Raw genomic sequence first — 27,499 nt, 5'->3', positions numbered from 1 at the left:
CGCTCGGAAGCCGGGATCGTGGGTTCGCATCCCACTCAGGGTATGGATGTTTGTGTGTGTGTTTTTCTGTGTTTGGGTACAGGTAGAGGCCTTGCGACGAGCTGATCACCCGCCCAAGGAGTCCTACCGAATGTGTAAGATCTAGAAAAACCGAAGTGAACGGAGAAGTTCATGGAGGTAAGCCGAGGCCCCCTGGGGCTGTAGTGCCAAGGGAAAAAAATCCATAAGAATGAATGCAATGATTTAAATAATTAACAACGAAACCAGTACTTGGCTTGTTTAAGGATGAGATACGGGGATACGAGCGATGAGATGTTATTATGTGGAGAGGACCTGACTTTAAGAAGTGCCCGGCCGGCCTCTGTTATACATTCAACCCAAAATGTATTTCCGAGATAGAGCTACTTCACTGTACAGTACACTGAACACTGTACAGACGAGCAGCACGCCATGTCCTCACACGAGTTGCACCGAGATAGAGCTACTTCACTATGCAGTACAGACGAGCAGCACGCCATTTCCTCACACGAGTTGCACCGAGATAGAGCTACTTCACTGTACAGTACAGACGAGCAGCACGCCATTTACTCACACGAGTTGCACCGAGATAGAGCTACTTCACTGTACAGTACACTGAACACTGTACAGACGAGCAGCACGCCATTTCCTCACACGAGTTGCACCGAGATAGAGCTACTTCACTGTACAGTACACTGAACACTGTACAGACGAGCAGCACGCAATGTCCTCACACGCGTTGCAAAAAGCAGTAATGATGACAGTGGAGTTTTTAAAAATGTATTATACTATGTAAACTGTACCAACTTTGTCACTTGAACAATAAATACCGGTATTAGAAACAATACGTAATATCTCTTTCTTATCAACAATTTGGAACTGTACAGTGAAATCTCGGAAACCGTTCGGAATAAGATACATGTATATAGACATTTCTTTTTGCTTAGAATTACCGGTACTGCGACCTCCCAGAATACTGAACTTGACTTCTGGGACTTCCTGTGCATCAAAAGAGCTTATGTTCCGCCTTATCTCTAACATGACGCGAGTATTGGGGAATGTTGTAATTAGTTCGATGTAATGTAAATTTTGACGTGGAATTTTAAGATATTTTTTTAAGAAATATAATTCAGTCTTATGATATAGACCTCTAAAAATATTCAGTTACCTTACACGCCACAAAAATATTATTTCTGCCAATATCTGCTTACACTCGAGTGCACATAAATCATTCAGATTCATAACAGTGAAGATGACATGAGGATCTGGGTTCATGAATGTATTTGCAGCTTCCCAGAGAACTTACCACTGGGACAAGGGAGGGAGAGAGAGAATGGTAAGGAAAGGTAAGAGAGATGAGAAGAAAGAAAAACAAGAATCTTAAAAATTTAATTTGTTAGAACAAAGGAATTGGAAATGAGGAGAGAAATTGGATGCAGTAGTAATGAAGGCACAGAGGAACCCGTGCCGAAGGGATCTGTGCATTCAGAATGAAGTTAAATGCAGCTACGCATGTCAGGAATTAGCCATACTGAGCATAGTCCTTCAGAAATTACTAGTCGCTTAACTATTCAGGAAACCCTTAATTTTTATAGGAACCATAGGTTCATTACCGTGTTGCCAAGCGCCTGAAACTGGTACCTCTATTGAGCCAGATTAATCTAATCCTTAGTAATGTTACTTGAAGGGGTGACTTAACAGGTTTTTGGTTTATGATTAGACTTGTACTCTCAACTCGTAACTACTGATAATAAAGCGCTATCAATGAATTCCGCATTGTACAATTCACTGTTACACTCACTAATGTCCTCAATATATTAAAGTCTCCACTAACCGTTTTGTGGCAACGGATTTCAACACAGGAACTACAACAGTCACACTGAATTACTCCAAATATCGCGGTACCACAGCACCCATAAAATCTTCTCTTCACAGACAGACTTTCAACTCTTACCTGAACTGCACTCAGTAATTCTGACGCCTAAGTTCTTCAGTTCAATTCCTCTGCTCCCAAGCTCAGACCTCAAAACTCAACTGACTCAAACGATCTTCTATGTTCTTTTTATAACCCCTCGGGCACCGACCACATAAAAACAGTTCGCCTATTGTTGCGTGAATTCGTCTCCGCGGAAACGTGTTTACCAAATCGATCCATAGCAATAGCTGTACGCGTCACATCTCGTGACAGTCCTTCTATATTTGCTTGCGAACATTACCTAGCAACGGCTGTTTCTCTGGCTCCACAGTTCTTTTTAAGCAAATTCGTCACAATAAGATTAACATTGTTGTCCAATTTACGCCTGGGACCCTTTTCAGGTTTTTATCGCCCTAATAATGTTCTGAGAAAGCTACAAATTAAGAAAGAGCTTTCTCCAGACTCCTGTTACTCAGCTGTCTGTTAGGTCGCAATATGGCTCCATAGCTCAAGCGGTTAGTCGCTGTCTTCCCACCGCGGCGGATCGGGTCCGATCCCGGGTCTGGTTAAGTGGGATTTGTGGTGGACAAAGTTGCGCTGGGGTAGGTTTTCTCCGAGTACTTCGGTTTCCCCTGCAAATCTTCATTTCACTAAATTCTCCATCATCATAATCACCCGGGGCAGGTTCAATAGGCCAATCAGTGGCCGCTGTGCCGAGTGGACCCAGTTGGACTCCACCCCCCACTAAGCGAATTTAATTTTAATTTTTTTTAGTTCGCAATATGCCCTCAGTCCTCATTCCTGCCTTAAGGTGAGAAACCAAGTTCCACACTCTTAAATAGGACAGAAGATACACACAGAGCGTTGCATTCAGAATTTTGCAGTTTTGGACAGCGGACGGGAAGACAAAAGATACAGAATTCAGCAAAATACTCGACATTCCCGGAACATAATATGTTTTTAGTTTGTAGGATTTGAGGTTTTCACAACGGTGGTTATGAATAGTTCTATCTTAAGGGAGATATATCGCCATGTATTCCGTTGAATGTCAACTGACGTTTCTTACTATCCTCTCTTTCCCTCCTGCTTCTTGTATAACCCGAAAATGAGGCAGGACGATTACTGTACTTTCCATCTGCTTTCACACTGGTTTCTTGTTTTCCTTATTATTCGCCCTTGAAGATGGAGGCGACATGTTCCTCCGAAACGTCAGTTGACTTTCAACGAATTACTCGACGTAATATCCCAGAAGATAGAACTCTTCTTGTTCTTAATTTGCTTTCATGAATGTAACTGTTAAGGGTTAATTTTGTTTTTCCGAGAAACCGTACACGAAATATTAATACAATATATATTTTTAAAAGTTTAAACTCAGAAACTCGTATAAATAATGTTCAGAAAGTAAACATCTGTATTTCAGAAAACACACAAAGTCTCACTGCAAATAACTGAGTAATGCTGTTTAAGGGAAAAAAAGTTCTGTGTGCTCTAAGAATTTTGTGGGCAAAATACAGACTATTTAAATGTCAAAACATCTGGTACCTATATCTACCAGAGTGCATTAAAGGATTAATAAGAGCTTGTTAAGAAGAAAGTGAGAAAATTTGAGGTTATGTCCGACAGATTGTGGTAGACAGAATGTGGACGTAAATAATAAGTTATATACAGAAATAAAATAAAATAAATGTAAAGGCAATAAATCCATCTGTTTGACTAGAAATTTTTGAAGTAGTAAAGTAGGTTTTATGAACTATCCTCGGAACCCTAATGCATTAAAGAGTTTATGCTGTTTCTTGCTTACTTTATGTGACATTCTGTGACATGACGCCTGAAGACCTGAATAGTGGAGCCAGAGGAGACCTCTATTGCTAGGCAATGACTGGGTAAACACGTTCCTGCGGCAACGAATGCGCAAGCAACAATAGGTTTATTGTTGAAAACGGTGCTTTCTCTCCGGTCCGTGCAATATAGTTATAAGGGAGACAATTGGAGAATCCAGTTAGTGTTGAGGGAGTGCAGTTGAGCTCTGCAAGGGAGGCTCAGAGGAGATGGCGATCCATTTCAGTTGAGGAAATAGCTGGCAAGCGGTTCTGAACGGAAGTCGACGAAGGAACGACGTGAGTACAGGAAGCTGAAGAATTTCAATTGTTTGAAGCCGTTGCCAGGTAACGGCTGATGAAGACACGGCAGGCCGGAAAAATGGCTTAACGGGTGCTGTGGTAAATTGTTGATATTAGCGTTGGGGCTGTAATTACTTGTAGTTACGAGTTGTGTGTGTAAGGGAGCAATGAATCCAATCTTCAAAACCAAACCCCGTCTGTAGCCACACGCCTAAATCGTGACAAAATAGAGCAAGTTGTACTGCGAGGAAATATCGAATGACTGTAATTGAGGTCGGTCTTCTGGGCTGTAACGTCATGTAGCTAGGAGGAAGCCTGACGTTTCGGCGGAACACATGACCTCCATCTTCACGATCGAAGACGAAGCCTAGAAATAAACGTCGCTCTCCTTCCCATGTACACGACTTCACCGTACTCTCCAAACATGGAATGATTTTGGACAAATGATAAATAAGAAAGGGATCGATATATATCGTAAGGTACTGCTGGAGAATTTGCACGGAAGGACTCAGGAAAACCATGAACACCTTAGCATTGTGGTCGATATTTGATTCCTCGACCTCTTATATTCGAAAGAGGAGTCTTATCCTCTATTCTTCTCTGTATTAGGATCTATAATCTGGTAGATGAGTACCAGCGTTTCGGAGGAACATGCTACGTCTATCTTCAGGTGTTCTGAAAATGATGACGGCGACAGGTGATTGCTGACGTTATGGTAGAACCTGCGCACATCAAACTACATGGCGTCATTACCGAGAATATCACAAAATAAATATTTTTTGCCTAAAGTTACGTCCTGTGAAATTTAGGGCTCAAACTCTACAGTTTATGGAGTCCAGAGGTCGCTGTGTTTTTTATCCTCCTGTATTTTTCCCATTGCCATCAAACGGTTCGAATACAGAACAAGTGAAGGATTCTCTCTACGTTATGAACCAGCCTCATTGGAGCAGCACAACATCAAGCGCTCTGTAGTGAAGTTGGAAGCCAAATTCTGCTCGAACGGTAGAATGAGATTTTGGTGAGATATTCTTTCTTTCCCCTGTAGTAGGTACTTTATGTGGAAAGAAGGAAAGAAGCCAGAATTCTAAGCATGAAATATTTTCAAGACATTTATATATGGGTTGAGGATCTCAGAGAGAATGGTGGAGGGGGGGGGCTATTTGGCTTCCATTCCTGGCCTAGGCGGGCCCCAAATATACTCTTATTTGATTTAGAAAGTCAAATACATTTTAAATTGGTTTTTGTTTCTTTAGTTTTCTTGTGGTCGGGTGAGACTGAGTCCACTTGGTACGTCGGCCGCTAACTAGAGTATTGTACCAGCCCCGGGTTATAGATGATGATTGTGGAGCAATCGGTGGAATGAGAATTGGCAGGGGAAGCGGTAGCTCACCACAAATCCCACATTAGTTGACCTGGGTTCGGGAAGCCGGCGACTAACCGCCTGAGCTATGGCACGGCCTTAAATTTTAAATTGTGTCGAATCAATGTAAATAATATGTAAATTGTAAACCATTCTAAATAATATAATTTAAAATCCATTTTAATGATAGAAAATCTGGTTTTTAAAAGTATTTATTAAATATGTTCATATACGTTTATATGGCTTTCGAAGGCGTCTGGGGGGCAGACATCTGTGGCTGGCTCGGGGTTCCATCTCACCTCTCTCATGATCCGTATGCATTTACAGAGTGTAGCTAGTGCACACATCCATCGGGAATTCAACGGGAATTCTCAGCGCTTGTTACGTACGCTTCCGTAATATTGCAGACTGAGCATGACCTAGTCAGGAGCCTTAGCTATTGTGCGGTAACCTCTCCCTCGTACCCCACAGTCAAGCTGCAACCACTCCCACGCTACTTTTTGCAGTGCGTCTCCTCACGCACAACCCAGATTAAAATTCTAAAGATGGCCTCTAAAAGCACACTGTATTGGCTCTAACGATTATTAAAAGTTTGAAGTACAGCTTTGTAAAAGTGTTACTAGCACCAGTGAGATATGCCTCATCTTGGAAATAATTGCTTTGATATGTTTCATTTCAATATTATCCAGGGAATGTTTTTGTTAACGCGTAAAGAGTATTTTTTATTCGATGAAACTATAAATTTATTCTTGTACAGGAGACAAAGTAGGAGATTAATTTCCTTGCTCCTCCCTTGTGTAGGAAGTAAAACTTTGAAGCAACAATATGGTTCTACTCTTCCTTTGATCTCGTAAGGGAAATGAAAGCCTTCGCGAAGAGCAGAAAATTGGATAACACAGATTAAGTAGGTAGACAGCGCTGTCATGCAGAGGGGGAGGGGAGTTCTTTCTGTTAGTGACTATCAAATCTGTTTTTGTAGTAAATACACGCACATGTGAATAAAAGTTCTCATACATATTTATGGTAGAAATACGATACATCATTGGTCGTTTTGATTGGTAAATATATCAAAGGTGTGTGCAGTATGACGTGATAGCATTTCAGGACAGGAAGCTACGTAAATTACTAAGAAATAAATTACAAGTCTCTTAAAAAGTGGGTAAAGATAAAGTTGTTCCTTTGCTTAATTAAACACCGTGCCATGAGGACATATGGGGGAGTGGAGGTATATCTCCACCGTTATTGATCTCGGCATTAGAGTGGTCAGATTAATGCCCCGGCTGCTTTTTCTTCGGGGAAAGAGCCCTCGGTACCCATTGGATATGAGGCTATGTAAGCCCTAGAGCTGGTATGGACGCTGTTAAGAGAAAAATCTCCATCTCAAGCCAAGGTAAGAACAATTGTGGAAATATACTTCCACTTCACCCTACGTCTTCATGGCCTGATTCTTAATTAATTAAGCGTATGAACATTTTTAGATTTTACTTCACCGTATCTCATCCTAACCACAAATTCCAAGATAGACGGTACCCCGAACGAGGTTCGAATTCGTTTACTTCCGAACTCGTGTTGGAAGCGGGGAAGCAGACTGACTCACTTCCCTGTCATTCTTGGTGAATGTTCGAGTATGCAACGCCCACCGTTTGCAACGCAACGAGGCTGCAGATCGATTAGCCGGAAGACAGAACAAAGGACACGACCCACCTGAACAAACAATAACCTATGACGTGATATGATTCTAGTGTAGCATATTAACTGTGAAAACAAGCCAGGAGCCTACACACAGCGTTTCCTGTTGTCTACACGCCAGCCAAGTGTTTCATACACGTTACCTTTGTTTCTCCTTATAGACTGTGTTACGTACAGTTCGAATGCGTGAAGAATGTCCTGTGGGATATGGCATCGTGTAGTTTGGTGTGTGGGTATCAACATTCCAGAATCACCACCATAGAAATGATTTCGCTCTGAAGATGGGAGCGGTATATTCATCCGAACTGTTGATACTCGCTTACCAGATTACACGGTGTCATAGCCCAGAAGACAGAAAGGACGCAGGAGTTCCTATACGCACTAATATCGCGAGATTTGAAGGTTATCCTTCCTCGTTTCGCGATTTTCCCCCTTATTTTTTTTTCAGTTTCCAGTTTCTTCCACAGCGCGTCTGTCTCAGTCTGTTTTATTTTGAGTTGGCAGCAGCTTTCACATACTGTGATAATTAAGAAGCAGATTTCATATGTCTGTACTGTAATGTCAGACATATTTAAGGTAATCGACTCTAGAATTTTGACATTTCTAAACTAGGCCTATAAAATACAACATTTTCATTCATGGAGCCCTTTCTTTGGAGCTGTGTTTTATTTTAATGGGACATGTGGTGAACCACGAAGTTTCACCGCATTTAGGAGTGAAGAAAGGTTAGGAATTTTCTGCACTTTGAAAGGAACGAAATTGGACTCACTTCAGTCATGTCTCTTCTGTCCCAGTCTGACGTTTTCTTGTTCTTCGAAACGACGAGTCGGACGGACGGACGGACGCTAAGTTTGAGACTGAATTATTCAACGACAGCTGCAGATTCAGTTATGCCATTTAGATAAATCTCTGTATTATATTAAAAATTACAGAAATGTCTGTATTTTATTAAAACTTGCTGAATTTACTCAATTTATCCTTTACGTAGGCCATTTGAATTGTAAGGTTGGCAAGTGGAACGAATATGGCTGTCCATTTTATAGATGCGGAGGCTGGTTATGGAATACTTAATTACTCTAAGTTACTAAATACTGTACGATTTTGCTTCCTCCGAACAATCGATAGTTATTCTCTGTTACTGAAATTCTTTATGGTCATCATTAAATCTCGTGAGCTACTCTCTTCCTACTTCACTCATAACGTCATAATAATAACGTCGATAATAATAAATTTTGTCGTGAAGGTCATGCGTGCTACATATTCTTCTCATCTAAATACCTTTGATGCATGTTGACAAAAGAGCCAAAAACTTATATGAGATTAGTGAAATTTATTACGGTGACAATTTAATTTAGATTATGTTTTTTCTTTTGGTCTATGACACGGTGTTGTCTGGTAAGTGCTTATTAACGTTTCAGAGGAAGTTAATGGACTTTAAGGATTCTGAAAGAAAACGACTTTGATAGAATTTAAAGTAATATCTCAGCATGTTCCTTGAAAGACTGAGAGTAACCAATGAAACGCCTGTCTTGATAACTTGTCTCTCGGCTGAGGTTTAAATCTGGGACTCATAAATACTCTCACGTGACTGTGTGTGACTATAAGCGGCGATTTGATTAGTGAATGGTTTACTGACCGCTTACAGGTTATGCTACAAGTAACTAGAGCACCATCGCTATTTCCACACTTTGCAAGTTCACTAGAGCACAGAGTCTAATGTCTTTCTTGTATTACAGTCATCACTAGTCGTTTCCTGACAGTGGATTTTAACACAGGAACTCTAACAGCCTCACTGATTTAAACACTCCCAATATTACGCATAAATTCTTCTCTTCACAGCCGCACTCTTGCACCTAAATCTTTTCTTCACAGCCTTCCGTACAGAACTGAACGTTGTCCCTTGCTTATAACATCTCGGCACGGACCACATAGAAACCACAGCTCTTCTATTGCTGCGTCAAACTGTTGCAATATTAAGAATTTGCTGCCTAGCAACAGGAACGTGTGTACCGAGTCGCTGCCCAGAAGCGATCGCTATTTACAGAGTTACCTCTTAGCAGCGGGTCTGTAAGCTACAGAACGAAGTATGAGCGCTCATCTCTCGAGTACAGCTCACGCTGCTTACTCGCTCGCGGATTTTTATAACCTGACGATGGAGGCGAAACGTTCCTCCGAAACGTCGGCTGAAACAAAGAATACACGGCGCCAAATCCCAGAAGACGACTTTCTTCATAGTCATCGCCGTGAAAACCTCAAAACTTACAAATTAAATGTTGATTATCATTTCGCATTAAAACAGTATAGTCGCTATGATTTATTGTTCACTGCGTTAGTAAGAAATTGAAATGAATTAATACTGCAATGCACGTCCTTGCCTGTCCGCAGAGCAGTAGAGAGGGGCTACTGTTGATTTCGCCACAGAAATAGCGCAGGTGTCCGTTAGGATGCAGTCTGCTTGATCGGAATGAGGTATTCCCTAGTGGCAAGAAGAGAAGAAAGAACCGAGGGTTCCATTAGGGTTACCAATGGTTCTCATGCTTACAAGTCCAACGGGAGGGCCACAGTGGAAAGGATCAAATTTAACTCTGGCCAGGGAATTCCTTCTGCAGGAGGTTGGGGATTACAGGATACAACACATTGCAAAAGTGTCTTAACACCTCCAAGCATGGGTACATGTCAACACTACCAGAGCGGTTCCAGCATTAAAAAAAATCCGGCCTGGAATCGCTTTGCAGAACAAGGTAGACACTTCAGTTTACAACAAGATAAGATTCTTCGATTTAGAATTCGTTAATGACTAGCCCAGAACTAGATAGATAACTGCAGTTTCAGAGCTAGATAAACGCTCCAATTCACAGCTAGATAGACTCTCTAGTTCAGAACTGTTTAAAGACTAGGAAGAATGCCGTCTTCTTAGATGTGGTGCCGTTTAGATATTGTGTAAACTGACGTTTCGGAGGAACATATCGCCTCCATCTTCAGGGTATAAAAATCCGCAAGAGAGGAACCAGCGTGAGTAGGTTTTCGGCGGCTACCTTCTCACGCTGGTTACTCGCTCGCGGATTTTTATATCCTGAAGATGGAGGCGAAACGTTCCTTCGAAACGTCGGTATACACACTATCTACACGGCGCCACATCCCAGAAAACGGAATTCTTCATAGTCACCGCCGTGAAAACGTGAAATCTTACATGTTATAGACTATTCCAGAAATATGTAAACGCCCTAGATCGCAACTAATTAGAGTACTCTTTTCAGAATATGTTTAAAACTCGAGTTCAGAACCAGTTAGATGCTCCAGTTCAGAATTAGGCAGAGGCTGCCATTCAGAATTAGGTTAACTTCGCAGTCCAGTTTGGAAGTAGGCAAAGCTTCAGTTGAGAACAAGGTAGAATTTCCAGATCAAAATAGGTGGAATTTTTTTTATTGCTAGTGGGGTAGGACTAATTCCCTTGTACTGCGGCCACTTCTGGCCTATTGTACCAGCCCCAGATGATAGGTGAGGGTGATTGTGGAGCAATTGGTGGAATGAAGATTGGCAGGGGAAACCGAAGTTCTCGGAGGAAACCTGCCCCAGCGCCGCTTTGTCCGCCACAAATCCCACTTGACCAGACCCGGGATCGAACCCGGGCCGCCGCGGTGGGAAGCCAACAACTTACCGCTTGAGCTATGGCGCGGCCAACCGGCTCTGTAGCCCACCCATCATCCCGTCAAATGGGTACTGGGATTCATTCTCCGGGGTTAAAGCGGCCTGAGCTTGAAACTGACTACATCTAGTGCCGGGGTTAAGAATGGTGGTGCTATACCTCAGTTCCCCCATATGTCTTTATGGCGTTGTGCATAATAAATTAATCATGGTAGTAGCTTGTCTTACGACTAATGTTATGTGTGAAGTGACGTAAACTTTTTATACTTGTCTTGTGTGACCGGTACGTTATTGTCCTGTATTGCTGTAGTCTGCTGCTTTTCAGTTCCTTTGGTTCATATTCAGTCCCCTGATTTGCAGTTGTGAACTTACGAGGAAATTCTTCTTCGATGATTACGAAATGAAACCAAGAGATGCAACTGACTGTCGGTGACATCGGTGAGACTGTGCTGTACTTCCTTCTCTGTCCTACCAAATTCCTTTTCTCAGTAATTTTATCTTATTCTTTTTTCCTCTCACTCTCTCTCTCTCTCCCTCCCCCGATAAACTCAGTCAGCGAAGCAGCAACTTTGGGTCAATTCCCTGAGGATATCCTTTCTGTTCTATCTCATGGCACCGGCATAGAACTGAACTTGTATTGGATGTACACAAGGGAATCACTTGGTTGGGGCGAGACTAGGTCAGGTCAAGTTAGGTTAGTTCAGTTTACCCTAGAAGTCCAGGGAGGGTACCCGCTGTTTATTGGTACACCTGGTACTGGCAAAATCCTCGACCTTTTCTTTTCTAAGCGGAAATGATTGTTACGGAATTGAAAATCGCTAAAAATACTGTGACAGTTTAGAAAGGGATGCAATTTTGTCGGTTGCTTGGATTTCGTAGCAGCTGCAATAGGAAGAAATGAATGGTCATGTAGTTCACAATTTAGGTTGTAACGAAATTTTACACATTGAATTTATCTGAAAGGTAAATGTAAAATTGCCCCTATGCTTAAATAATTAAGCACAACCGCATGAAAACATATGGGGGAGTGGAGGTATAGTTTCACCATTCTTAAGCTCGGCAGTAAATGGAGGTGACTGGCCAGCTTCACGCCTCGGAGGCTTTACCCCCGGTACCCATTTTGTAGGAGGCTGGGTGGACCCCAGAAGCGGCATGGAGGCTGTGGAGTAGAGAAAACTTTTTTGCCCCGGCCAGGAATCGAACCCCGGCCGTCCAGCCCGTAGCTAGTCGCTATACCGACTGAGCTATCGAAGCTCCTGTATTTATTATATTATTTTGAAGATTTAAAACAGAAACTGTTCAGGTCAGAAAATTGAAAAAGACTCACTTTTACACGATATAAACCATATTTCTCGTTTTTTCATTTCACATTGTAGAAGGATACGCATTATTTAAACACCATGCTATATTGAGGCTTATGGACCACTCATTATGTCTGGTATGGATTATGACGCCGCATATTTTTGTAAATTGAAATCAACGATTTTGAGGAACGTACTGCCTCCATCTTCAGCGTAGAAGTGCTTGTACCCTGAAGAATGAAGTGGTATATTCATCCGTAATGTTGATACTCACCTAACAGACTATATATTGCCACGTGATGGGTGTATAACGCGACAAATAACTTTACGACGTTTTGGGTGTAGCGAATTTATTCCACTCGCTCTCACAATTACACAATTTACAATCTCACAATTACTGCCATCGGCAGTATCACAAATACAAGCTTCTCCTGTAGTCATTCACTCCGGCGAATGCTTGACTGCAACTGACTGTTTACTCTCTCTCTAGTAACTCACTACTCACTCACTACTGAATAGTGTTCGCTGCTCCTTATTTAGGCTCGGCACGGACAACACAGAAAACAGTTACATGATAAGTACCACTGTTGCGTAACGTCGTGTTTACCGATTGCCTAGCAACAGTCGTTGCACGGGCTCCCCTGTTGCGTGACGCCGTGTTTACAGGCGTTCCTGGGGAACGCTGCCGAGAGTTGATTATAGCTGCGTAGTAACCGCGGTGTACCCTGTTACGTCACCGCGGGGAGGGGGACGGAGTGTTGACTGGCCTGTTACCGTAGCAGCGGGGGTTGCTCCGATGCTTTCACCGTTGAAAGGGGGGGTGTCCTGCATAGAGTAAATACTTCACAATATTATCCTAACATAGAAGCTTATAATACAAATTTTAATTTCCTTGAATACCTAGAACATATCGTACTTCATTTAAGGAAAGCTATTTGGAAGTATGATGATGTATGGGGTAGTGGAGGTTTAGCTCCACATATTCTTAACCTAGCCGGTTCATCTCCGGGGAAAGTGTAACCGGTGCCCAACTGGATAGGAACCTTGCTGGGTCCGTGAGGTGGTCCACACGATGCGAAGAACCCGTGTTTTCCCTGTGACTGGAAGGTTATTTATTGATGCTGTTTCAGCTGCTCATATTGTGTAGCATTGGTTTACGAATGTGTGTTGGATTGAACATACTGAGTTACGCATCGGTGTAGTGTTATATGTATTACTTTTTCCAGTAACAAATAAGTTTCTGACATTTTATTAAATACAAAATTAAAAGATGAAAATACTTGTCTCCACTAAATCGAGGATTCCATTGCGTCGAAAATAACCCATCTTCTATTGGAGTAATGTCTCTATTATTACGTAATTATGTCAACGAATTGCTATAAAATTTATGACAGTTTATTAGTAAAATATGAAAATCTTACTCGTACAGTTTCTATATCAGTAATACAATAACAACAAAATATTTTACGGTACAGACAAAAAATATTAATCTTCTTCGAGTTTTAATGCCCAGTGTGTTTTCGATTTAAAGGCTAACATTACAGCGTAGGCTGAAAAGCAATGAAGGACCTCTCCAGTCTTTCAGCCCGAGTTTATAATGTCCGCCTACTACAGAATCGTTTCCAAATATTCCGATTGCTCTGCTTCGTTAATGAGCACTTTTCATTAACTAAGCGACACGGTAGTGGAGCTTATGTTTCGTTGTTAACATTCGTAATTAAATGGCAATCATTCAAGAGAGGCGTACAGCGCATAGAAATTATTACTGTTGCCTGTCATTTTCTTCACAGACATTTACTTTTCAAATTATACGAGTTTTTAGAAAGAGATATTTATTTTCTATTGTTTTTATAAGTGACGTAAAATGTGACGTCATGACTATCTCCACCGAGCCCCAATTCCTTTAACGCAAAACTTTGTTTGATAGTCTTTATAAATGAAAACTAAACTTGTCTTCAGAAAGTGTAGCAGTAGTGGACCAGAGACCCCAATAATTTTCTGTTATTTCTCTGGAGTTCTTATCTAACAAAAGGGCGTAGAGAGATATACAGACTTGAGGAGCAAGTGATGGGACTCGAGTTTTGGGGTAAGAAAAAAAAAGAATAAAATAGGAAATGGAGGAATATTGGGTTGGGTTATGAACACAGTTGAGGGTAGTTTTCTTCGCCCTACACAGCTACCAAACACCCAACAACCAGTAAATGCAGTTCAATTCGAAAATGTGAAATTCCCTCCCGCAGCGCCACCAGTTTTATTGCTGCCTCCAAAATGTTTCACGAGTCATCGCGTTCTGACGGCGATCACCGGTAAAAGCCTCGTGGCAAATGCGACTTGAAACATACAACTACACGTATATGGATTTATAATAAATGGATTTTTTGGCAGTGAAATACAGACAGTTTTTGCCGCTTTATCCATTCAGCTCTTAAGAATTTCATTTTATCATTTGTCATATTTCAGTAGACCGTGAGCGCTATATGCTATATTTTAATCCATTTAGGAGCATAGCCATGTTTATGCTACATTTGCTTTTAATATCATGTTCCGTTGGGAAACCGAATTAAAATTGACAGTATATCCGGGGGCAGATCTATGCGTTGTTTCTGGACGTTTCCTTCCTTCCTTCCTTCCTTCCTTGGCACTACAGCCCCAGTGGGCCTAGGCCTACCTCCATGAACTTCTCCGTTCACTTCGGTTTCTCTGGATCTTACGCATTCGGTAGGACTCCTTGGACGGGTGATCAGTTCGTCGCAAGGCCTCTACCTGTACACAAACACAGAAAAACGCACACACACAAAGTAAACATCCATGCCCTGAGTGGGATTCGAACCCACGATCCCGGTTTCCAAGCGAGCGAAGACAATACATGCCTTAGACCGCTCGGCTACCGTGACCGGCTTCTTGACGTTTACGGTATATAATTTAAATGTAACCTAAGGTCGTCAGTATACAAATATGTGTTTGTGTATTAAGTCCTCAGATCTCCTCAACTAAAATGTAGTTTGTGGTCTAGTGGTCAGAGTTCCTGGCTACAGATCCAGAGGTCCGGGTTCGATTCTGAGAAGTAGTGGTTCTGGAACGGGGTCCACTCAGCCTCGTGAGGGTAATTGAGGAGCTGTTTCAAGGAAATAGCTGCTCCGGTCTAGAAAACGGAGATTCATGGCCGTGTGGATTCGTTTCGATGACCACGCGACACCTTTTATCCGCTAAACATGGCACTAACTTCGCCCACAAACGACGGTCGCTCAGTCGGTATAGTTCGTTTGCAGACTAAAATCACAGAGTTTGTTATTTTCTGTTTTGTTTGTTTGTTTGACGCTCTATAGTTTATTTGGCTGGATCGTTCTGTTTTCGTCTTCATGGTCTCATTTTCGACACTGCAGATAGAGGCATCAGGTCCCTCCGAAACTTCGAAAAGCTAAGAGATCACACAGTGTCGTATCCCAGAATGTTCATGGTCATTGCCGTAAAGACTACAAATTCCATATAAATTATCTTTCTCACTATTTTGTTAGGTTGTTAATACTGTAGTAAATACGCGAAACAGACGAATGTTTTATCTTAGTCGATAAGCTCTACGCAAGAAGTCACTTTCCTAAGCGTAAGAATAATATGCTGGAACCGAGGACCTGTGACTCGCTCTTAGGCACGAATAACATTACATGCGGCGTTAAGTTATCCTCTGTATGTAGACTCGAACAAATCCGGTGCAGTCAGTTATTTTTATTTCTTATTCTTAGTGGGGTGGGGGCACGCGGCACCGTAGTTGATTGAGGGGCCATGCTACAAGCCGGAAGGTCGCGGGTTCAAGTCCCGGTGAGGTCATTGATTTTTTTCAATTGATCTAATTCTTCCAGCCGCACTATGGCCCTGGGGTTCACTCAGCCTCTAACAGAAATGAGTACCGGGAATTAATTAAATAATTTTCCTTGGGGAGTAAAACGCGGCCGGCGCGTAAGGCTGATAACCTTACCGCCATCTTTGAGCCGATTGTGTAGATAATGTTGGACCCTAAACGTCTCACAACCCTATGGGCCTTCACGGCCTGGTACAGGAATAGCTTTACATTTTTTTTATTCTTAGTGGGGTGGGACTAAGTCCACTTGTACTGCGGCCACTATTGGCCTATTGTACCAGCCATAGACGATAGGTGAGGGTGATTGTGGAGCAATCCCACATATCCCACTTGACCAGACCCCGGGATCGAACCTAGGCCGCCGCGGCGGGAAACCAGCGACTAACCGCTCGAGCTATGGGCGATCATGTATTCTAGATACTATTCCAGCATTTGCCTGGAGGGACTGAAGAAAACCACAAGGAATATCAGTCAGGATAATCGGTGTCCGGGTTGAGATTCGTACCGAGCACCTCCCGGATGAAAATCTAGAGCAAGCATGTCCAGCTTCAAACAGGTTGTGATAGACTTTTTAGTGTCAGAACTGCCATTGATCTGCCACCCCCTCCTATCGTCGTACCTCGCTTTAGGCAAAAATATTGGTAAAAATAACACGACACATGATGTTTGCTGTAAAAGCAACTAGTAACTTGGCTGTCTCTGATGTCTGTAGATTCATCCAGTTGGAGGGGAAAAGCAACACAATTGGAAACATCTTTCAGCAACTGTTCAGTTATGTTTCCACACATCATTTCTATTCGCCGCACAATGGTGTTTCTTGGTAATTAAAGATCTTGAATAGTAGCTATGATCTCTTTCTTATTTTTAAATCCTTCAAAAAGAATATCAGCTATTTCAAGAAAGCACTCGTTTACAGTTTCCCCTTCAGTGAAAGGTTTGCATGTTTTAACGATCAGATTGCTGACCTTGAAGGATATTTGGTTGCATTGTTAGAAAGTGACATTGGTTTTGCCATCAACTGTTGTTGTGCAGCTAATTTCGATTTAAGTTCTTTTAGCTTAAGTTTACGAATTTAACTTTTGGGTGGAAAATCAGCATCATACCTATTGCTGTGGAGAGCATTATAATGACGTTCCAGATTACCCTTTTTTGGCAAGGATACTGAGGCGTTGCATTTTCCACTATACTGAGGTAACTGTTTTGTCTGACACACGCACACGCATGCAAACGCTTTCGAAATTAATAAAATAACGTGGGCAGAGCACTTACTGCCCCTTTTATTACACTGAGCTCATCCCCAAACTGTATATTTGTTTAATGCACAGCAAAGCGACAAATCTCCACTAACAGCTATTATAAAAATACGACTCACTTGTTAGTTCAACGTACGGGGATTCACAATTGACTGGAGGGAGGGAACGAAGTGAATCACACGTTCTGTCGATCACTGTTGCATCAGAACACACGCGGCTGACGACGAGTGATGAAATAAGAGTTCACGTGATAAGGATAGAGTAGGGACTTCCCCGCAGTTCACTTAACACAAATGTAAAGCAATTTTCACGTAAGCTACATAAGAACAGAAAAATAGGAATGAGCAATCTGAATATAATCATATTATATTGCAAGTGAATTTACAAGTTTTTCACGTATAATTTCCTCACAGGCCTATGAGATCGACCAAAAAACGTCCCGCGATCGACGCGATGGACATTCCTGATCTAGACATTATCGCTACGCCAGACTACTGAGTGTGACTTGGCAAATCATTTGGTTGTGCTTCGAGTGATAGTTTTCTGCGTTCATCAATGAAACATGGCCTGTAGAATATTAATCAGAGCTCCTGTTCCTTTAGTGTCCATAATTTCATTATTAAACTGGAGAAGTGGTGGGTTAGTCCTCGACTAATCTGCCCTTGCTGAACCCCTTCAATTTATTCAGCACCACTTCGCTGTTGAATTAGGTTTGGAATTCAGGCTCTAGATGAGGAGCTGCAGTATTCACAGACCACGGTATTACAGTTACCAACGAGATCAGAAATGAACTAGGAGCGAAGTGGCAAAATTATCGTAACTACAGTCTTCGTTCTAGTTACATGTATCATTATTCAGTGTTATGTCTAGTTCAGGTTTAAATTCGTGTCGAGTGACGGAGGAGTGAGCACCATGTTATAACGTTTCTGCAACATGGAATAATATATCAATCATTCGGGACACTGCAGTGTCAACAGGAAAACGTACTGTCAGCCTCATCGGGTCGCTTGCTGTACTACGGACGGACACTCTTGTGTCATCTCAGTTGTTATTGATGTTATATGCGCTCTGTGATTAACCTAGAGATTCCTAATTAGATTCTGATATGAATTAATTACCTCCCCCCAAAGATGTCTGCACCTTGTCGTGGTGGTGGGGCTTGCCTGACTCTGTGACCTGGAGAGCTATGCAGGCGGTAGTTAAACTACCGGTAGGGTCACTCATGCCAGGAAGGTCAAAGGGTAGAGTCTAGACCAAGAGAGATGCCCTGGTCCTCCAGGTTTGGGGTTGGGCATGAGGCTAGCAACCTCATCCTGTAAAAATAATTTGTTCAGAAACCTAACAACCAGTCTCAGATTATGCGTGGGCCCATTCCTATGGCAGCACGCGTTGGTTGTGGAGACTGGATGTAGAGGAGGTCAAGGCTCACCAAGGGATGTAGCGGCGAGTGGTAGGTAGGTATGAATTAATTGCCATGACATTTTGAAAATGAACAATAAACCTATGTCTGCTTATATCTGTGATATTTCTTCTTCAGGTTCTATTGATTAGGCCCTGTGACCTGTTCCAATTCCGAATTAGCTTCTGTCAGTATGAATCTTGCCGATCAGGGTCGCCGTGCCGTCTTTCACAGCTTGAACAGAACACTGGGAACATGAGTTCGAATCACACTGCGGGTCTTGATGGATGTCCATGTTTTAGCCTACTTTCATTATTTAGAAAATGCAAGAGAAGACCAATGAGATCACCTTGCTGTCTGTCTGTGTCTGTCCATCTATCAGTATGTCCGATCTAATTTTGAGGCGCATGAGATCACCTTGCCATGTGTCTGTGTATAACATAATTTTTTCTAGGAGGCTTATGAGATCACCTTGCTGTCTGTGTATAATCCCATAATTTTTGCTAGGAGGCTTATGAGAACAATTTTCTCTCTGTATGTCCGTGTATCCCCCTAATTTTTATTTTATCTTTGGTCTGTATCGTGTCAGGGAAGCTTATGAGATCACCTTGCTGTCAGTTTGTGTACCCCTCTTAATTTTTATTAACAGGCTTATGGGATCATCCTCTCTGTGTATCTGCCTGTTCCCCCTAATTTCTTCGTTTTCTGTGCAGTCTGTGCCGTGTCAAAGGGGAATAGGCGATTGCTTTTTCCCAGAACTTGTTTTTGCGTTGGTGATGTCCTGTGAAGTTAGAAACGTTTCGAAGGACCGATCCCGCTGCCATAGAAACCATTCCCATTCTTTATAAGATTCATAGCGTGAGAAGCTAATTATGATTTGGAATAGGAGGGGGCGTAATACGCAGAGCTGAAAAGAAGAAGTGTGAATCTTTTAGATATTTTCTGGTGCTCTTTGGTTGGAAAGTCAGGCCATCAATTACACAGGACAACATAAACGTAAGGGGGGGGGAGAGGGGGGGAATAGCGAACCTGGATGGGATTCGGATACAGAAGTCTGTCCCGTTGGCAGAAGGTAGTAGAAGCCCTGGACCACGCGACCGTTGTGGTCCGCATTGTATGCAAGAAATTCCACTCCATGATGTACAGGTTGGTATTTTGTATGCCCTGGTGCTACATACGTAATAAAACCTCGTCAGTGAGACGGTTGGGCTCCACGAGAACGTCGCATTAGGTAAATCCACATTAGACAGACTTAATACTCGTACCTTATAAATTACATGGGATTACAGGAAAGCAGCCGCGTAAAGTCTCCCGTTCCTACCTTGATAGGTTTTCACAGATACCTGTCACGCTTTCAGTTATGAAATATGCCGGAATCGATATTTTGGATATCAAGCCTATAGACATTTCAGACATAATAATTAAACATTTTGCTAACTCTGAAGAAAGCAGTCTTCTGGGATTTGGCACCGTGTATATGTGGTGTTAACCGACGTTTCGGAGGAACGTATCGCCTCCATCTTCAGGGTAGAAGAAAAATTATAAGAATTCTGCAAGCGAAGAGACCGTGAGAACCGGTAAAAGCAGACTGTGTCGGTTAACACCACATATACACGGTGCCAAATCCCAGAATACTGCTCTCTTCATAGTCACCGCCGTGAAAGCCTCAAATCTTACATTTTGCTAACTCCTTGGTGCTTGGGCCGCAGGATCCAGGTGGGGTAGGAGGTAAAGATATTCCGCCGCTTTCCTCAGCCTCTCCAAGTGTATGCTGGACTAACATCGCGATATTGGAAACGACCGACTCCTTCCAAATACATATTTATAATTTATAATTGTGTCTCCATCTTATTAGAGCCAACGTAACCTCTGCAGCTGTAAACACTGTAGCTTCCACAGTTTTGTTTGGAATGGTTTGGAGATGTGGAAAAGTGAATCAGATATATTTATGCGGCTGTAGAGAATTTATTTCAGTTTTGTCATTCGAATGTCAAGAAAAGAAAGAGCAACAAATACACAGTTTGAAGACTAAGCAAGTATCAAGATTATATGAGACATCTTGCACTTAGCCGTAGTAAGCAGCACTGACGATAGGGGCGCTATATGCGCTGTAGGCAGGGTAACCAATTCCTGTGGTGTATGCAGCCAGTGGCGCAGGATAGGCAGCATGAGCTGTATAAGCGTAGGGGGCAGCTAGTGGTGCCGCTGCCAGAGGGGCACTCACGATTCCAGGGGCAGCCAGTGCCACTGCCAGGGTGGCGAGGAAAACAACCTGCGCAGAAGAAATGCGTGGTTTGTCATTATTGTTTAGTACTGTAGTAAGTGTTGAAAGGTCTCATGGCGACTAGAAGTGGTGGGTGATACTGTTGGGCAACTAGCCGCATAAATTCGGAAAGGTTAACGTTTCAGCGACTTCCTGTGCCTCTGTCATCAAGGAACATCATGCCCTGTTGATAGAAACAGAAGAGGCGTCCGAAAAGTTAGACTTCGACTCCGAATTCACGCTCCTAATCGCCAGAGAAGGTTTTACCAATATTATTTTTTTCCTGAAGTTAATATAAATACTTCTTTTGAACGAGAGATATCTAGTATTGACATTTTATTCAATTTATGGAGTGATATTTCGAATATTCTGTTTGACTGTAAAGTACCATTCCTCTCTTTATTTTCATTTGTTGCAGTTTTGTATAACTTCCTGATCTCAATCGTTGTGTACTATATGAAGTTATCACAGTGGTGGCTGTGTAACGTTCTATCTTCTGGGATGCAACACCCTGTAGACCGCTGAAAGTCAAATGACGTTTTGGCTGCTTGATGATTGGTTTCTTGCTATGCTCAGTCTTCAACCATGAAGATTGAGACATAATCCCCCGAAACGTCGGTTGACTTTCACCGGGCTACACTGCGTTGTGTTCATTATTTCCTTTATTGGTCAGTACTTGTCTTACGAACGGTATCTCCCAGTTTCATACAGCATTTCTGTGCAAAGTACTTTCGGGAACGGAACACGACCCACTCTCTGTGTGAGTTAGATTTGTTGGGTGAATTTAATTTTGGTTCGGTATTCGTGTATTTCCCCCTCGTTGGTGGCTCCACCTTATCGTGGTGAGGGGGTTTGAGTATACCAATGACCCTGAGCGCTATATTAAGCTTCGAAATGTGGTGTTGGAGAAGGATGGAGAAGATCAGTTGGACCGATTATGTGAGAAATGAAGAAGTGTTATTTAGAGTCAGTGAGCAGAGGAATATCCTACACGAAATAAGAAAACGGAAGGCTAATTGGATTGGTCATATCTTACGCGGTAACTGCCTTCTAAAAGAAGTTATTGAAGGAAAGATAGAGGGGCGGATAGAAGTGCCCAGAAGACGAGGAAGAAGACGTAAGAAGATGCTGGATGACCTTGGGGACAGAAGAGGATATTTTAATTTGAAAGAGAAAGCTCTCGATCGCATCAAGTGGAGGAACTGTTTTGGAAGAGACTGTGGACCTGTCGTCTCGACAGATTACAGATGAATGAATGAATTCGTGTATTACAATCCCTAACATACATGAACTCCAAATAAAACTTTACCAATTTTCTCAGAAATCTTTCATCACAAAGAAAGTAACTCAATTATATGATTACCAGCATTTTGGGAGGAACCTGCTGTCTCCATCTTTTTCCTCGAAGTTGGAGGCAACATATGTCTCCGAAACATTGATAACTACCTACCAAGACTACACTGTATCACTGCATATATTTTAGTAATCTTTATAGAACCTCTTATATTTGTAATTTGATATTGTAAAACAGAGATCAAGAAATATATCCAAATATATATTTTTTGCTGACGTTTGTAACTGTAAGCAGTTTGTAAGCCACCGTTGCACTCACCAGCTTAAACATGATGAGAGGGAAGAGATGTCTGCTTGTTCCTGATGGATGCACAGTGCCTTCTGGTCAGTCGACCCGCGTTTATATACCCAGTGGACATGTGGGAGGGTGCCTATCTTGGTATGGCTGCGTTGTAGTGTCCAAATAATATTGTGACAGTAGCCAACCGGTAGCAACCACCTTCACTCTCTCCTGAATCCAGTTGCAGTTTCGTCACATTCCGTACGCTCGTGCCAAAATTCCATGTTTCTGACACAGATTGGTGAAGTAGGAGACGATTACAATATCTATTCATCGGATAATCATAATGGATTGCACATGCGCACTTCGTGGTGTGAATACGCACGTTTGTCTCCTTGGGATACAGATGTGGAGAAAGTTGTTAGATGTATTCGAAACAAAGATTCAAATAGGAGCACAGGAACATAGTACAGTTCAGTTCATTTATTGAAGAGCCTCATAACAACTGAAAGACAATTACAGGCAAGCACTGAAGAAAAAACATTAATACAGAGGATATGAACAGGCGTGAACAAAGAAGAATGGACATATAAAAAGAACATATTAAAAACTAAATAAAATAATTAATGATGGTGATAATAAGTAATAATTAGTCAGCATAATTTTTAACTATTTACTTGATAATTTAACAGGCAAATTAAAATTTAAGCATGAAGTAGAAGAGAAACATACGCAAATAAAAGACAGAGGCAAGACAATTTATGTCATATAAATAATATTAAAATTCAGTATAATATTTTAATAATTTTCTTGATAACTTAACACACCAATTACAATTTAAGCATGAAGAAGAAAGAAAGAAAGAATCGCAAAGATAAAAGAAAAAGAAAACGCAGTTTTTGTTGTTTGCATATAGTAATAATAATAATTCCATTCAAAGTTATCATTAGATGGTGAGAAAAGAAAAATATATTAAATTTTTAATTCAGTTAATGTGTTGATAAGCCGGTCACGGTAGCCGAGCGGTCTAAGGCATGTACTGTCTTCGCTCGCTTGGAAACCGGGATCGTGGGTTCGAATCTCACTCAGGGCATGGATGTTTAGTTTGTGTGTGTGCGTTTTTCTGTGTTTGTATACAGGGAGAGGCCTTGCGACGAGCTGATCACCCGTCCAAGGAGTCCTATCGAATGTGTTAGATCTAGAAAAACCGAAGTGAACAGAGAAGTTCATGGAGGTAGGCTTAGGCCCACTGGGACTGTAGTGCCAAGGAAAAAAAAATGTACTGATAAGCATTAAAGAGGAAAATATAGCGGTTCTTATAAAATATGACTGAAAGAAACCATTTTTGTTTTAAATATTTCGACGCCCATAGAAGCAGCATAAGCATCTGATGCGCATCTAATAGGTGGACAGTTTATGTTTGAAGAATCAGCACTGAGCAGAGAAAAGTCCGCAAACATGTACCAAACCACACGACGTAGTAACACAAAAGAGAGTGTTCTACAGTAAGTGCATGTGAGTTAGGCCTGTACCCTTGTTCTGTCTGGAGTATGTATTTTAGTGCTAGCTGCTGGCGAATCTGCTTATCTGCATCGTCGTAATTTGCTACGCATTCTGTTGTGGCTTCTTTACTCTTGCGTTGTTTCTGGGCTATGTGCACTTCATCGGAATCCGGTTATATGTAAAAAGTAAACCTATCCCTGTAACAGGCCTTGGAGGCCCATAGGGTTGTGAGACGTCGAGACTTCCATATTTTCTGGACAATCGGCTCATAGATAGTGAGGTCAGCTTTACGGGTCGGCCTCCATGTACCTCCCATAAAGATTCCTGGTACTCATTTCTGGTAGAGGTTGAGTCGATCCTAGGGTCATAGTGCGGCTGAAAGGATTAAATCAATTGAAAAACTCATTGGCCTAATCGGGATTTGAACCCTTGACCTTCCAGCTTGTAGCAATGGAATCTAGTTATATTTATTATTATTAATGTTAAGTACCTCGCACGAGTGATGACAATGCAGGTTATTATGAATTCTTGAAGACCAAAATTCACTCTCATAAGTTGTCTTCTTGTCGGAATTTCCTTCATTATAAAACAAATAACTATGCAGGAAGCAAGAACTCAGAACTGTTCTCTGTATAACATATATTTGAGGACCCAACATGCATATCATTGCGTCATCATTAGAAAATAATTGGATTGTGTCCTCAGCGTGCATTGGAAACCAAGTTGCTCATACTGGAGTACTCATAGAACGTGCAGGATATTTCTCCTGCCAACTTAAGTTATAATGCAGCCAGGTTAGCGCAGTCGGTATAGCCACTGGTTCGAGTCCCAGTAGGGTCAAGAATTTTCTCTTCTCCACGTTGTCCAGCCGGGCTCTGGGGCCCACCCAGCCTCCTAGCCAATGGATACCGGCGACTCTTTCCCGGGGGTAAAGCGGCAGGAGCGTGAAGATGACCATTCACCTCCAACTAGTGCCAAGATCAAGAAAACTTGGCTCTATGCATCCACTCCCCCATACGCCTTCATGGCATAATGCTTAATTAGTTAAGCACAAGGACAACTTTACTTTTTCCTCCCCTTGGCACTACAGCCCCAGTGGGCCTAGGCCTACCTCCATGTACTTCTCCGTTCACTTCGGTTTTTCTAGATCTTACACATTCGGTAGGACTCCTTGGGCGGGTGATCAGCTCGTCGCAAGGCCTCTACCTGTACACAAACACAGAAAAATGCACACACACAAACTAAACATCCATGCCCTGAGTGGGATTCGAACCCACGATCACGGTTTCCAAACGAGAGAAGACAGTACATGTCTTAGACCGCTCGGCTACCGTGAACGGCCAACTTTACTTTACTCAATGTATAATTTATGTTCGAAGATGTAGACAAAGTTTTTATGAGCTCACATGAAAATGTAGAAAAAATTGTCCTTTTACTTAACTAATTAAGCATTATGCCATGAAGGCGTATGGGGGTGTGGATGTATTCTTGACCTCGACACTAGTTAAGAGGTTTGTGGTCAGTTTCACGTCCCGGCCACTATACCTCCGGGGAAAGAATCCCCAGTACCCCTTGGATAGGACGCTGGGTGGGTCGCAGATCCAAACTGGATGACGTGGAGAGGAGAAATGTTACCCTTACCGGGAATAGAAGTGCGACTCCTCGGCCGTCCAGCCTGTGGTCAGTCGCTATACCGACTGAAGCTTAAAGGCGCGTCCACAGTACTCGTGCTCGTGTGACTCGCTATGCTCGCGAGTAATGTGGACGAATGACAAGTCACGAGACAAGCAGATTTAAAATTTTTAATATAAAAACTATAGCCAATAAATTATAATACGACTACAGCCTATACACACTACGAGTAAATATACGGATCCTCACGCACCGAAGCCTGGTGAGAAACTGAAGTAGTGTGGACGAATATTTACGAGCAAAAGTAAAAGCCAGACGAGTCTCCCGACGAGAACAAGGCTGGCGAGCACGAGCACGAGCACGAGTAATGTGGAAGCGCCTTTACATTCATTGTAGCAACAGTCCTTGCAGTAATGTGCTCCGCATGCTTACTAGTTATTTATTTATTTTTAGGTTGTGAGGTTGCGAGCTTCGAATGAGATGGAATGTTGCCGTCATGGATAGTGGGTAAGTAGAAATATGAAAATATATGATGATGGCCTGTTTCAAGTTAACACGCATCTGGAAAGAGCGATAGGGCAATTTGCAAAAACATGTGTTAAGATAACAGACAGCCCGGCACCAAAAATGAAGTGTAAATAATTATAGGATACATTATATATCCTGCCAGGTTCATCCACATGGTTATTATTACTTCTGTTTTAAAGCATAATCTGTCTACTGAAGTCGATAGTAGCACGAATGGGGGAGAAGAGGAATGCGTATAGGAAAGCCAGAAGAAAAGAGACCACTGTGAAGAAAAAGACGTAGGTGGGTGGACAATATTAAAATGGATTCAGAGAGATAGGATGGGATGGTATGGATTGGATTGATCTGCCTCGGGATAGGGACCAGTGGAAGGCTCCTGTGAACGCTGTAATGAATCTTCGGGTTCCATAAAATGCTGGGAAATTCTTGAGTAGCTGCACAATTGTCGGCTCCTCAAGAAGGGCTCAGCTCCATGAGTGAATAAGTGAGGCAACAGACCAGAGAACCCAATCCGCCAAGCTTGAAGAATAACTGCAAAATAATAAGCTTTTAATTAATCTAAAAGTCAGTGCACATGTTTGAAACTCTTCGGAATAAATTACACTGGTAAAGAATTGTACTGGGTAAAATAGTGCGACATCGACTTTACTTTTTCTATTAAATTAGTGTACGTATTTGTAGAATAGTGTAATTTCTCTTTAAGCACTTCTGCATCTGTGAAGAAAATGAAGACTGTCTTGCACAATAACGTGTAACTTGTCCTCGTGTTCTTCGTCGCATCTGTTGCACGCCACTCATTCTTGGCCGTCCTTATGAAAGAACGCAGAAGGTCAACGACCATCCTGAATATATGTCTCCTAAACGTGACCAATATAAAATGTGTGAAAATGAAAGAAATAGAAGGAATTTGGCTCTAAACCAACTTAATTCAGTTTATGGAAATTCTCAGCTGCTGACAGAAACATGGCATACAAATGAGTTTGACATTTTTATTAATAATTCAAATTCTCTTCACCAGTAAGACGAAATCTCCATTTTGTAGTGTATTGGCTAGTGTACCTGGCTCTGACTTATGTGTGATATATATGTAGTGGTCCAGTGGTCAGAGTTCCTGGCTACAGATCCAGAGTACCGGGTTCAATTCCCGGCGCCACCAGATTTTCTGAGAAGTAGTGGGTGTAGAACGGGTTCCACTCAGCCTTGTGAGGATAACTGAGGAGCTATTTCAAGGAAATTGCGACTCCTGTATAGAAACCCGAAATTAGCGGCCGTGGGGATCCATAGCTCTGACCACGCGACACCCTCTATCCGCTAAAGTTGGCACTAACTTCGCCGACAAGCTGTTGTCGCTCGGTCAGTATAGTTCGCTTGCGGACTAAAACCACAGAGTTTGTTATTTTTTGTTTTGTTTGTTGCTCACCAGTCATGACTATCGTGCCCGATA

General features: G+C 42.1%; 1 long non-coding RNA gene across 1 annotated transcript in view; it reads left to right on the top strand.

The window, feature by feature from the left end:
• LOC117283125 overlaps positions 1-26,042 on the top strand; it is a 95,460-nt gene extending 69,418 nt beyond the window's left edge. The window contains exon 3 of the long non-coding RNA XR_004514139.1: positions 25,981-26,042. This is a non-coding gene — a long non-coding RNA (uncharacterized LOC117283125). The remainder of the gene's footprint in view (positions 1-25,980) is intronic.
• The last annotated feature ends 1,457 nt before the right edge of the window (positions 26,043-27,499 follow it).

Source organism: Cryptotermes secundus, unplaced genomic scaffold, assembly GCF_002891405.2.
Source record: "Cryptotermes secundus unplaced genomic scaffold, Csec_1.0 scaffold160, whole genome shotgun sequence".
In the NCBI taxonomy this organism is placed as follows: Eukaryota; Metazoa; Arthropoda; class Insecta; order Blattodea; family Kalotermitidae; genus Cryptotermes; species Cryptotermes secundus.
Note: the sequence above shows the minus strand (reverse complement) of the source record. Positions and strands in the feature narration are given on the sequence as shown.